This window comes from Odontesthes bonariensis, chromosome 15 (genome assembly GCF_027942865.1).
Source record: "Odontesthes bonariensis isolate fOdoBon6 chromosome 15, fOdoBon6.hap1, whole genome shotgun sequence".
Taxonomy (NCBI): domain Eukaryota; kingdom Metazoa; phylum Chordata; class Actinopteri; order Atheriniformes; family Atherinopsidae; genus Odontesthes; species Odontesthes bonariensis.
Window position 1 is genome coordinate 9,457,998 of NC_134520.1, and position 12,969 is coordinate 9,470,966.

The 12,969-nt window shown below is 40.0% G+C and overlaps 2 non-coding genes across 2 annotated transcripts; one reads left to right on the forward strand and one right to left on the reverse strand.

Annotated features, from left to right (window-relative positions):
* The first annotated feature begins 212 nt into the window (after window positions 1–212).
* trnai-uau (transfer RNA isoleucine (anticodon UAU)) lies at window positions 213–306 on the forward strand. The gene is made up of 2 exons: window positions 213–250; window positions 271–306. It is a non-coding gene; the product is annotated as a tRNA-Ile (tRNA).
* Window positions 307–5,033: 4,727 nt separating this feature from the next.
* Window positions 5,034–5,127, reverse strand: trnai-uau (transfer RNA isoleucine (anticodon UAU)). Its single transcript has 2 exons — window positions 5,090–5,127; window positions 5,034–5,069 (listed from the first exon to the last, which is right to left on the reverse strand). It is a non-coding gene; the product is annotated as a tRNA-Ile (tRNA).
* Window positions 5,128–12,969: the final 7,842 nt, after the last annotated feature.

Below are 12,969 nucleotides of genomic sequence, written 5' to 3' on the forward strand. Positions count from 1 at the left end.
AAACACAGACCATAACTCATCCCTTAAACAAATGGGGGAAAGCAATGGCAGGTAAGAGTTTAAAGATGAGTTTGAAATGTTGTCAGTGTTAGCTGTGTAATTTCAGAGGGAAATGGGAGCAAGCTTTGTGTGTTTTCTCACATGTAGCAGAAACTTAAACATGCATCCAAAGCAATGTCACACTTAACTTGTATATTATAGCTTAAGGAAAAGCTCCAGTGGCGCAATCGGTCAGCGCGCGGTACTTATAAGACAGTACGTTGTAGAGCAATGCCGAGGTTGTGAGTTCAAGCCTCACCTGGAGCAGTACTTTAGGCAGAACCATTTACATTGCTTCATATTTCAGCTCTGCAGACTGTGGAGTCTGAATTATGACAGCTCCCAAGACATCAAGCCAAATATTCCTGAAATGTGCTTTGCCATCTTGCAAACGTGTCTTTAGCAACCAGAAGCTGTCCATGATTGGCTGAATGTGTGTTTGTGTAAATATATGCTCCAAGAGAATTAAAACAACGTACTTTGTTGATCCTGGACTTTTCATTTACCATCAAGTTGTTTCTTGTGATTTTGAATGAATTGTCTAGAAAACTACATAATGGACTATCATAGATACTGGTACACAAATTCATGGCCCCAAGGATTGTGGCTTTAAAGAGGATTTAAAGAACTGATGGCATCTCCATCAGCCCATCAGCTGTTCTTTGTGTTTGTCTATTCATCCTCCAGCAAAACTTTGCAGCAGCTGATAAAATGCTATTCAAACGTATGTTTTGTGTTGATAAAACATCTGTTTTTAACTCACATTAAAAAGGAGCACATTTCTATCCACGCTCATTTTGGACACTGATTTTCCCTGCAATTACTTAAAGGTCCTCCTTTATGTTTTTCATCCAGTTCACTGAGTAGTGCCAGAGTGGAGTTGAGGCCCTTTATCCTGCCTGGTCTAAATACTCCTCACCACTTGAACTCAAAGCCTTTGTAATCTTAATGGATGGAGTGTGTTTATCTACTGTGGATGCCTGCCATGGCTTTACCTTTATCAGTATTTGCAATGCTGAGGCTGTCAGTTCATGCCTCACCTGGAGTTCATGCTTTAGAGAAACACAACAAGGAGCCAGTCAAGATGTACCCTTTCCCCACACTGGGGATTTATTCTGCTCCCACGTCATTGAATCTGTTTTCATTTTTTCCCAAGTGAAATGAAGAAACTTTTCAGGATTAGCCTAAAGGCAAGATTGCAGTCAGTGTTTGAGCTTGTTAAGGTTGGAGATCTATGTACATTTGTTCCAGAATGGAGAGCAATTCAAAGCCAAATGAATCTTAATTATTAATGTTCTTCATGTTTCTAATCTTCATTATTTGATTTGTATACATTATACTGTATTTTAAGAACACATGAGTTCACCCATATCTTTATAGTTTAACTGTGCTCTTAACTTACCTATTTGGGTTTTAATCACAAATTAGCAATTTTTTTTAGCACACATCAGCAATGTTATTATCATGTCTCTCTCTAATATCAAAGCTTTAAGATTATTAAAGAACTTAACACCAGATATGCTCCACATGAGGCTTGAACTCACAACCTCAGCATTGCTCTAGAGCGTACTGTCGTATAAGTACCACGCACTGACGGATTAAGCCACAGGAGCTTAGGTTACTACATTAACTACCCAGAGCAGTCTGTTTCAGACATCCACCTGAAAAGTGACGACTTCTAACTTGGATGAATTTTCTCTGAACAGAGGTTTAATGATCACACATTTTGATTAAGTGATGCAAACCATGTGTGAACTCACAACCTCTGTAGAGCAATGCAGAGGTTGTGAGTTCAAGCCTCACCTGGGGCATCTTTAAGATGAATGATATTATGCCCCAATATGTCCGCAGATGACAAAAAGGATGACTTCTATTAATATAATGCCACATTTGTGATAAGCCGAGAGAAAAAATAAGAGGTCAACCTCCTCCCCTGCGTTACATATTAAGAGAAATCAATCTGTGGTCAATTAGCCAATCACGTTTCCACACAGATTCACAAAACGTAGCTGCCATGCTAGGCCCCTGCATTCGCCTCCCCTCCCCTCTTACCTGCCCTTCCCAAGCCCAAGTGGCTGTTAGCTGTGTATGCCAGGGATGTTCTAAGGCGACTGCAAGAGGTGAAGGCCAAAATAACCAGCATCTTTGGCTCTGGCCTCAAGATTGTTTCCACTAAATAAGTATCACAGCCCTGCTTATATGCAGAGTTTTGAGTGTAAACATAATGAATACAGATTTGAACTCCTTTTTTTAAAAATGCCTAATGAAGCGGTACAGGGTGGCAGGAGAGGCGCCACCAAAAATGATGTACGTGGACAGAGACAGCTGCCGTCAGCATGGCCCTTGTCGGGTGAAGGCCATGTTTGCAGAGTGGGACGGGCTTCAGGTGCACCTTGATATCTGGCGGTTTCATGCGGCGGTTTGCTGCAGGCGTCACAACAGAGGCTCACCGCATGTACAGCATCTTCATGGCACGCCGGTCCACGTGCATTTTTGAGTGGGATCCAGAGGATGTTGCTGCCATGGAGGGGGAGCTGGCAGCAACGAGGATCGGCCACATCTGGGAGGAGGCGGTGACCACTCGCATTACCCGGAGGGAGTTGGTGCTGCACTGCAGGAGGGGTGGAGGAGACCTCCAGACTGATTGGCTCACTGATCAGTCTGTTTGACAGTGCAAGTGGAAAGGACACTGTGGGCGTTCCTCTGCTGGACCATGAACGGATCCAGCAGATATGGCAGGAGCAGAAGAAACACGTGGGCTGCATCCAAGACCCAGAGGCTCTACATTAAGACTGGAGCTGTGCTGCTACAGGTGTGCCCGTGTCTCTACTGTCCTGGAGTCCTTCCACCTCCACTTAAACAGATTTATTACTCCCCATCTGGTTGTAATGACAATTATTTTTTAACATAATTCTATGACATGTTACAGATACTTCATAGCATATGTATGTCATATGTAGTGAATATCTTGTCCTAATTTATTTATTTATTCTTTATTTACCCTTCAGGAACCAGTGCCAGTGATGCGCATTTCCAGCCGTATCTTCTTGAAGGGCTTATGCGCTGGAATGATGAGCGGATGGAGGACGCCGTTAAAGGAGCACCTTCTTTCCGCTCTTATGGCGGTGCTCTGAGAGAGGCAGTGGACCAGCTCAGCCAAAGGGTGCGAGGGAGATGCTGGGATGAGCGCTGTCACACGCCTGGAGCATACACAGGCAAGAAATGATGCCCCATTCAACATGAAAAAGAACAGCATCATTCGTTTGATCTTGAATAACACTATGTATTAATTAGTTAAACCTTTAATGTATTAGAATAGAATAGAATAGAATAGAATAGAATAGAACAGAATAGAATAGAATAGAATAGAATAGAATAGAATAAACTAGCTCACTGTACACATGTACAATGTGATTAAAAGCAACTCCTGGATGTAAAAAAAAATAACATAAGCAAATTCAGCTATATTAAAAGAACTAGTTCAAAGAAAATAGATGAATTAGGTGCACAAAGCACTATATACATGATATACCTTTACACTTCCTGCTGAGGCAGCGGGGAAGAGAAAGTGTAGCTGCTGCTGAGCCTTCATGATGACCGCTGTGATGTCTTCTGTCCAAGAGATGAGGACAAAATATTAGATAGATATTAGATTAGATAAAATGTTAATTACTTTCTTTTTCTGTTTTGTAGGTGCTGAACTGCTGGGAATGGAGTATTTGTACAGCCAGACCAGCCATACACTGACTCCTGAGCTCCAGAGCCCAGAGGAGGAGGACAGGCTGGTGGAGGAAGTCAACGATGAGGATGTATAGGATGAGGGGTTTGATGGAGAGACCGTGGACGACATCACAGTTCCTGTGCTCCATGAGGATGACCCCTCTGTGATCCGGAGAACAGGCCCTCATTGTTGATGACAAGTCCTCCATCACCTGCTGATCTGCCTGCAGATCACATCACGTGATGGAAAGAGCAGCAAAATAAGTTCTTAACAGTTTTGCTGCTATATATTGTGTGCTTGCATGTATAGTTCCTTGTATAGGATGCATATAGTTTTTCTGAAGTGTGTGTGTGTGTGTGTGTACATTATTATCATTACACAGAAATAAACATTACAAGTCATTGGGGGGCATGTGACCTTAAAGCCAAAGCAATGTTCTTCATAATAAACACAAAATAATAAGTATCAATCAATACAATGACATGACATTGCTGTGGCACTTATTATTATTATAATAACAATAAACTTAAGCATTACTTTTTATTGTGGCCCTACAATATTAAAGCTAAAGCAATATTTTTAAGAATACACACAAAATAAGTATTATTTACTACAATGATTAGATTTCAGATCAGGGAGAGCCTGTCCGGCAGATCTCAGGTTCAAATCTAGCTCACGGCATGTGATTCCATTAACATGGAACTGAAAATCTTCCATAATGCACAGAGATTTCACTTGAATATAGCTGCAGGGAAAAATGTCTCTGCTATTTCATCATTCTGTATTTTCTGGGAGTCTTTTCGCTTGAGTGACGGGCGTAAAGATTGGCTCCCTTCAATGGAAGGGCAATTACCTGTCAGTGGTCATAATGTTATGGCTGATACAAAATCAGCAGACAGTAAATAAGGTATGCTGAAACCTTAGCATGTCTCATCATGTTGAATTTGTCCTTAAAGAAACTCTGTGCTGCTGTGATGAATGGATACAAAGGATGATCCACAATCTACAGAACACTCTGCAGACTTGTTTTTACCTCCTGAAGCTCTTTTTGCTGATGACTTTCACTCAACAAATATATGTTTGTTCATGCTTCATTCCCAACACATACACCTGATCTCACAGAAACCAGGCTGTCTGATGGAGCACACACAGACACACAGATTACACTGTATGTGTTCTTGATATTGAGTTACCTTGATGGTTACAATTACAATCTGCATTGTTATAATCATGTCTCTGACCAGCTCTAATATGAAGAAGTTATCAGCAGATATGCTCCAGGTGAGGCTTGAACTCACAGCCTCAGCATTGCTCTACAGTGTACTGTCTTATAAGTACTGCACGCTAACCAATTGCACCACTGGAGCTTTTGATTAAGCTATAAAATACAAGTTAAGTGTGAGATTGTTGCCTACTTATACCTAGTTATCTCGGTACCTTGGTGGTTGACCTGATTCAACCTAAAGGTCTGGTGGTTTCATTAGTCAGACGGAATCATGCACTCACCTGTTTTGCACAATACGTTACCTGTGGTAGCTCAGGTGTTCCAGTTTGTCCTCCGTTGGTGTCAGAGTTGTTGTTTCTTTGTCATCAGCAGGAAGCCACAGAGGCTCAGGCCAGCGTGACATGTGTTCACACAAAGGAGGAACATCAGAGGTGGACACTTTATTAATCCTGCAAGGGGAAATCCTTTAACTTCCCCTCGCAGGATTAATAAAGTACTTTGATTTGAATCAGGCCTGGATCAGGAGGGGGGACCCCCTCCTGAAACTTAGCCTGTAAGATAGTTCCACCTTCCTGTACTTATATGACTGTGACATGACACAGGTAGCAGTGAAGAGAATGCTTACTATTATATCTAGTTTCCAAATGAATTACAAAGCCATGTCCTGCAGATAAACCGGTTTGTAACACTCCACAACACACTCGCTCACAGTCCTATCTTTTGCCTGAAAAAATTCCAAAGGTGAGTTCAGTCCGTCCCCCTCTTTCTCTCTGACATGCAGCAACCACTCAGTCAAAGCGATAACTACCAGGTGAGCACGACACCGTTACGCACTATGATGATTCCACCTTAGAACAGAACACAAGTTTTATAAACCATACGTCATCTTTTACATCCGTCAATATTTCCACTCGGCCCCCGAAGCGTTGTCTGACTCTAACCCAACAGTTTGGGTGCCTTGCCCAAGGACACTTCGACATCTGAACTTGAGGATGTGGGGATCAAACTACCAGCCCTTTCTCCTGAAACACTGCCACCCCGTCTCTCACTCTCTTGCTAGCTGTCATTTATCTCTTTGAGGTCTTGTTTCTCAATAAAATTCACAAGATCAATGAACATGGCTCTATGTCCTCTTCTTTCCAGCAGATCACATGCCACATTCCTCCATTTCTCTCTTAATTTGTAGGGAAGTTTCAGGATTCTGCTCCGCATGTTAGAAGGTATGTCCAGTTCACTCATGTACATCACTTGTTCCATTAAGTTTGAACATCCTCTAAGAAATAAAGAGAGTGATTGCAATCCTTTTACATCCTCACTTTTTACTGGTGTCCAGTTCATTATTTTTTCCATGTAAGCAGATGCAATTTTATGCTCATCTCCAAAGCGCTGTGCAAGAAGGCTCTTGGATCTTTGATAGCCTTGATCTGGGGGAAGATGTTGGCAGCTATGCACAAGATCCCTTGGATGCCCCCTGGTGTACTGTTCAAGAAAGTGCAAACAGTCGCTGGCATTATTCGTCTTCATCTCCACTCCATTTCCAAAGGCCCTGATAAATGACTTATATTGGAGAGGATCTCCATCAAAGACAGGGAGATTTCTTGCAGGCAGAGCTGATGAAACATTTTGCTGAACTAACAATGCAGTGATTTCATTTTGTTTTTGCATAATGTTCACCATATCAATTTTGTTGTTTCCAGTTTGAGTTTGTGAGTTTAAACTGTTTCCCATTTGATGTCCGAGGCGAGCAGTATGAGTTACTTGTGGCAGCTTTGCATTCATTTGCGCAGCAGATCTTTGTCTTGGCCTTACTACTGGTGCAGGATCAGGTACGGCAAGAACATTTTCATGAGGAACAAAGACGTTGGCTTGGGGATTTAGTCCGACGGATCTTTGGGCTTTGCTCTTTTCCAAATAAGAGTTCATTCCATCTGACCGTTTGTAACCACACTGAGATGCGTTATTTTCTAACACCTCGAGCTTTGCTGTCGTTGCTGCCGAGTCTGTTTCAAGCTCCAATTGTTCTTTTTCTCTACGTAATCGTTCCTCTTGCTCTTCAATTTCATGTTTCCTTTTCAGCGCATCAGAACGTTTCATAAGAGCCGCTCTCTCGGCTGCTGCCTTTACGCGCGTCTTGGATGAAGAAGTTGATACGCCAGTTGCGCGTGATTTTAAAGAACTTGATTTTACACTCAAAACATTTGAAATGCTGTCTTTGGGTTTTACCCCATCAGACAGTCTGTATCAGGAGGCTCTTTTGGCTGCGAGTATGGTTCACCGTTTTTAGACAGCCATTCCTTCACCTCCTCAGTAAATGCCCGACATGATATCATTTCATCCTCAAAGTTTTGGTTGTTGGTGTTAAGTTTTTGGTCATCTTCTGGTAGAGGCAATTCCATAAATGCCTCATGTATGTTGAGCGCCTCCTCATAGCACTGAATGAACAAGGCAAGCTGCTGTAAAATGGAACATGTTGTTTCAACTTAAAAATATGAGTGAAAGGGCTGCCTTAAAATTCTAAGTTAATTTAAAACAAATCATTTGTTATCTAAATGAAATATTCCTTGTTGTGTAAACATCTGTGTAAGTTTGGTTGATTTAGATTTCATAATTGATTTAACTCCTTTGGGTAGTTGTTTGAACTTGCAAAACAATTTCAGCTTAATTAAAATGGTCAGTTGTGTAAACCTTTTGTTTCAGTTAAGTTGACTTGGATATATTAATTGATTGAACTTTTTAGGGTTGTTATTTGAATGTGAAAATCTAATTTAGCTCAATTAAAAGTGTCAGGTCATTTGAATTAAATTCATTAATCTATTGAACTCATCCAAGATTTCTTTGAACTTAAACGTCTATTTCAACATAACTATTGTAGCCTGTTGGAATAACTTTGTCTTAGTACAATAGATTTAAATTTGTACATTATTCAACTCCATTTCCAGTTGTTTAATCTTCCAACTCCATTGTCCATGCTTAGCAAAACCTGACCAAATTATTATAATTATTATTATTATTATTTTAACAAAACAAATATTACAATAACCTACTTAATGCCTATAGAAAGTAGAAACATGACAACCAACAACTAACATGCAGCCAGTTACATGTTTATTGGGGCACACACCGTCAAGATTTACTCAACCACCTTAAAATTTACAGCATTGCAAGTATTATGTGACAATATTGCCATCGAAGAGAATGAATGGCTTTACGTTTGCTCACCTGGCTGTCAATAAAAATGAAAATGCTGTCAGTGGAGGGCCAGAAAGATCAAGGATGACATTCACATCCAACAACACAGGACACATTAGAACAGATCAAGACTTGCTCAACCCCCTGCAAAATTAAAATCTGAACATTCCAAGTATCAAATTGTCAATTAAAGAAAAAAAAAAAAAAAAAAAAAAAAAGTAGCTTGACATATGTAACATATTCTTCAACTGCACATATGCCTGTCACCATAAAACTGAAAACGTTAAAATGCATACATGCACACACTACTCAGCATCTAACGTTTGTGAATGTGAACGTAAACTCAACCAATTCCACAGGAGTAATTGTTCAAATTGCCATCTTGAATACAAAAAAATAAAAATTAAAAACTCTAAATGATCGTGAGGATACCGTATGGACCTGTATGTTCCTTTAAAGATGAACTTAGGAAGTGTCATGGCAATAGGTCCATCTTTTGCCTTAAACACAGACTTTATAAACTGTCCGCAATTACATCTGTATGGAAGCCCATTTTTTTCTTTTACTGGCACAAATGGGCTGCTATGTTTCCTTATTTATCAATGTACAAAACAGAAGAAATTGCATTAGCAAATAATACAACATAGGCAACACAATAAGAACTTCCCAGAACGCCAGAAAGTTTTAACACAGGCATGAGATGAGTCATCTGAGCAGTCTCACATGGTTTTGCGCAGGAGTCTGTTTCTTAAACCATGCACAAGTGAGGAACACTGTCCTCCACCAATGTTCATCAGGACCTTCTGAATGACCTCAAATGTGTACCTTAGTTCCTTTGGATAGTCTATGTTGAGGCAAAAAAGAAGACCCATCAGCAAGGCAATGGCACGTGGAATGTCCTTCAGATCAGACAGGATCACTGCTTCCTCAAGGACCACGGACGTGTCAATGATGTCTTCGCCGTCCTTCACTATCACAACACCAACTTTCATCCCCACTGTGAATGTGTCATCAGCTGTGGCCTACACAAGATTTCAAAGGAAGCAAAAATATCTTATCATCTTTGGTTGTATCATGTATATATAATGGCATCTATAAGAACAGAAACAGGTTTACCATTTCAGACATGTTAATACCAATCATCACCCGGCTAATGGGCCACAGAACCAAAAGTTCCATTTACTGATTTAGAACAAACCTGGTGTCAAATGTGAATCAATTTTATCTGAGCTGGACAGATCTTTTCAACCGTTTTTGTGATGGAATTGAGTGCATATTTTTGTCTAACACCGACAGAAAGCATGTTTATTACATATATTTTAGTAGGTATGACTATGCAGGCCCTACAGGACATTTTAACTTAACTTATTCTTGACCACTGCAATAAAGAAATTAAATAATACAAACCTCGACAGTCTTAAAAAAAACGGAGGGATCCTCCTTAAGAAAGTGAGGAAGGCCCAGCAGAAGAATTGTCCTCTTTCGGTGTGTGGAGCTCTGATTAAAAAGAAGAAAAAACATGAAAACTTAAACAATAACTGGTATTTGTTCTGTCTGCTTGTAAACAGTTATTTAAGACCTCTCACAAGCAAAAAGACATTAAGACACATATGGCCTTACATTTTTAAAAGCTCAGCTTATGACTTAGTCTACCAGCTGTATGGGCAGAAACTCAATACACTCTTTCCAACCCTGATCACTACTGCACAGAATCTGGCTCCAAATAATGTCACCAGCACAAGATGGCGGCACTTGTATCTGGGATATTTAGGCTTCAATTTGGACAGTGGGAGGAAGTGGAGACGAGCTGTCAATCTTCATTCATGTCAGTGATTGCAGAGAACCCCCCTATTTGGGGTTCAAATCTGAGGATAAAAAAAGCATCCAACACAGAAGAAGCTGAGTGCACTACTGCTGATCAGGAAGGATGTTTCACAGAGATGGTGTGGAAGATGCTAACAACAAATGTGGGAGGCATGGATGAAGACATTTCTTTTTTAACACTTACGTCTTCATTGAGACATCTCATCAGCCTGGTCAGGTCCGCTATGCCACTCTTTGCTTTGTACAGCTCAAGGAACCTTGGCAGATACTGGTCCAGCCCAGTGAAGAAGGAGCCTTTCAAGTCAACAGCTGTAAGGCGAGCAAATTCTGCTTCAATCTGTGGATGTGGATAAAAAACCAAAAAGAGTCAAAGAGTATGCCTTTAATTAGTGCTCTCAAACTGGACACTTTATTTAAGTTTATTTAAGTTTAAAGAGATTTAAACTTAAATAAAACTTTGAGTACTTATTCATACTCAATATAGTAACTACAGTAGATGCTGGTCAGCACACTCCAAGTTTGGAGAAGCAGAGACAAGCACCAGCAACAAAGGGTGTTTAAAAGGTCCACCATAAAAACAAAAACACTTCACCTTGCCACCAGACAGACAGTCGGCCTTTTCTGATGGGAAAACCCACAAGTCATGGGTAAAGCAGATAAAGGGGAGAAAATATTCTTAAGTGTACATTGATTAGCTTCTGACACCAGCAGTACTGTATGCAATACAATGACTAAGAATAAATATTCCATACAATCAGACTTCAAATAATCCAAAGTATCCCTTTAATAGCTAAATTTAATTTGAGAAAACCACTCAAAAACTCTTTACCTGCCATTCAAAGAACAAGGCTGGTTCATCTTCAACAATCTCTTTCCTCCGTAAAGGAAATGTGTTACTCATCATTTCAGCGATTTGCTTCCAGTCAACCTTGGACCTTGCATGCAAGTTTCAAGAGCACTTTATTACAACTCAGAGAATTCAAATGATCCAAAGTGAGGTTGTATCAGGTACTTATCTATAGTCACCTTTCATAGATGGTGTTCAGCAGGGCCCATTACGCAGAAGCAGCAGGAGTACTGGTGCAGGAAACTCCGCAATGTACTGCTGTGGACAGTCAGTAACAAAATGTATTTAACATCTGAAGATAGTAAGTAAAATATTTTAAAAGAGTTCTCAGCTATGAAATATTCCTGGCCGCTTTTTTCCCCCATTAGCACATGCTGATTATGCTTAATTGTTTCTCCAAAGTCAAGTTGACATACATTACTAATTCAGTTGGACCTGGATTTTCATTTCATCATTTATTTTGTAGTTGAGATGTTTTTAACTAATAATTTCATGTTATTATAATTACCTCAGTAATCATTTGTCCTTCCATTAGGCCGTGGATTTTATCCATACACTTTTTAGCTCGTGTCATTTTTGCAGAGCGGTTTTCCTGACGAGTCTTTATGTAAAAGCACATTCCTTTAGGTGTTCATTTAATTGACCGTTTTGATTCAGGCCTTTCCACTTCAGATTTCGCTTCCGTATCAGTCATTTTGTTACAAACTTGTGTTTTGAATAAAGTTCAGAATGCGCCAGTGAATACAAGCAGAAAGTGGGATGTTATCTTAAACAATGCCCTTTTTAAAACAAGCAATCCTTTTCATCCACACAGGTTGCCAATGCAGACCTTTTTTTATCGTGCTTTTTTTTTTTATGAATGAGCGTGGCCTGGCGTGTAAATCAAACAAAGTGCGCAGCAGTCAAGGCAGTCGGTTTTAAAAGTCCAAGCAACTTTTCAATGAGATGATTTCACCGTTTTCCTATACGGCTTTTTAACTGTTCAGAAGTGCACATACTATGAGTTCTTTGTTCTGGGCAAGGCCTTCCTCCCTCACGCCACCAAACAATCCATGAATGGCGACCGAGCGAATCCTCCAGTTTTTCCATCGGATATTCCAATAATGTTCGAAAGATCCAGATCCAAGGAAAGCGTTTTCTTTAATCCATAGCGCAGACTTTTCTTGGGAAGACTTTTTTCCTTAATCCAATTACTTGGGCGGGTTTTTTACTTGTTGTATTGGCCGTATGTCAAACAAATCAAACGAACACTTCAGGCACCATGGGCAGGTAATGTACGCAGGCAAGACATAGTCCAATTTCCAATTACAAAACAGGGTCTCTCTCGCACTGGTAATAAACCATATGCCCATCACTCAGGTGCCTACACAGATCACCACCTACTTCCTACCTTTATACAGGTGTGCCTATGCGCACTACTGCCCACAAGTGTTCAAATCATATCAGTAAATAAATCAAAGAAAAAAAATATCAATAATTAATGTGAGCAAAATAATAATGAAAACAATAAACAAATTAACCATTAAATTTACCATTACTCAAAAAGAAAAATAGTATAGCTCCAACAGACCATAATATTAGCGCGATAGCAGTAATAACTTAGTAACTGAGGCAAAGTAATGTGTTACCGAAATGTGGCTGTCTACATCGACATAAATTAAATGCACACGTCGTTTTCACAGTAGGTGTTATATTGCATCCGAGTTACTGATGTTGTGACAGTAGCTGCTAATTTTCTAACTAGCATAAGGTTAGCATAAGGCTTGACTAACTTCAAACTTAATTCATTTCTTAAGCGGTGTCAGGAGTTTTTGAGAGCATGGTATATATTAATGCTATTATGACTTTATTTTTTGAAGTAATTGTTAACAAGTCAGAGAAAAAAATGACATTTACCTCACACAACACGGGGAAATCTGTCGCTTTCCAGTTTATCCTTCTGACCTTAATCTCCCATCATTTCCTCCGTTTTTTGTCACGGGGAAACGGTGTAGTTGTTTCCCCTGACCCGGTCTTACACTACAGCCATATGCACTGCAGCTTGGCATTATATTGGCATAACAACTAATAATAATTTAATAATGCATTTGAAGTGTTCTGATATAGCTCACTGTGATCGCTGTA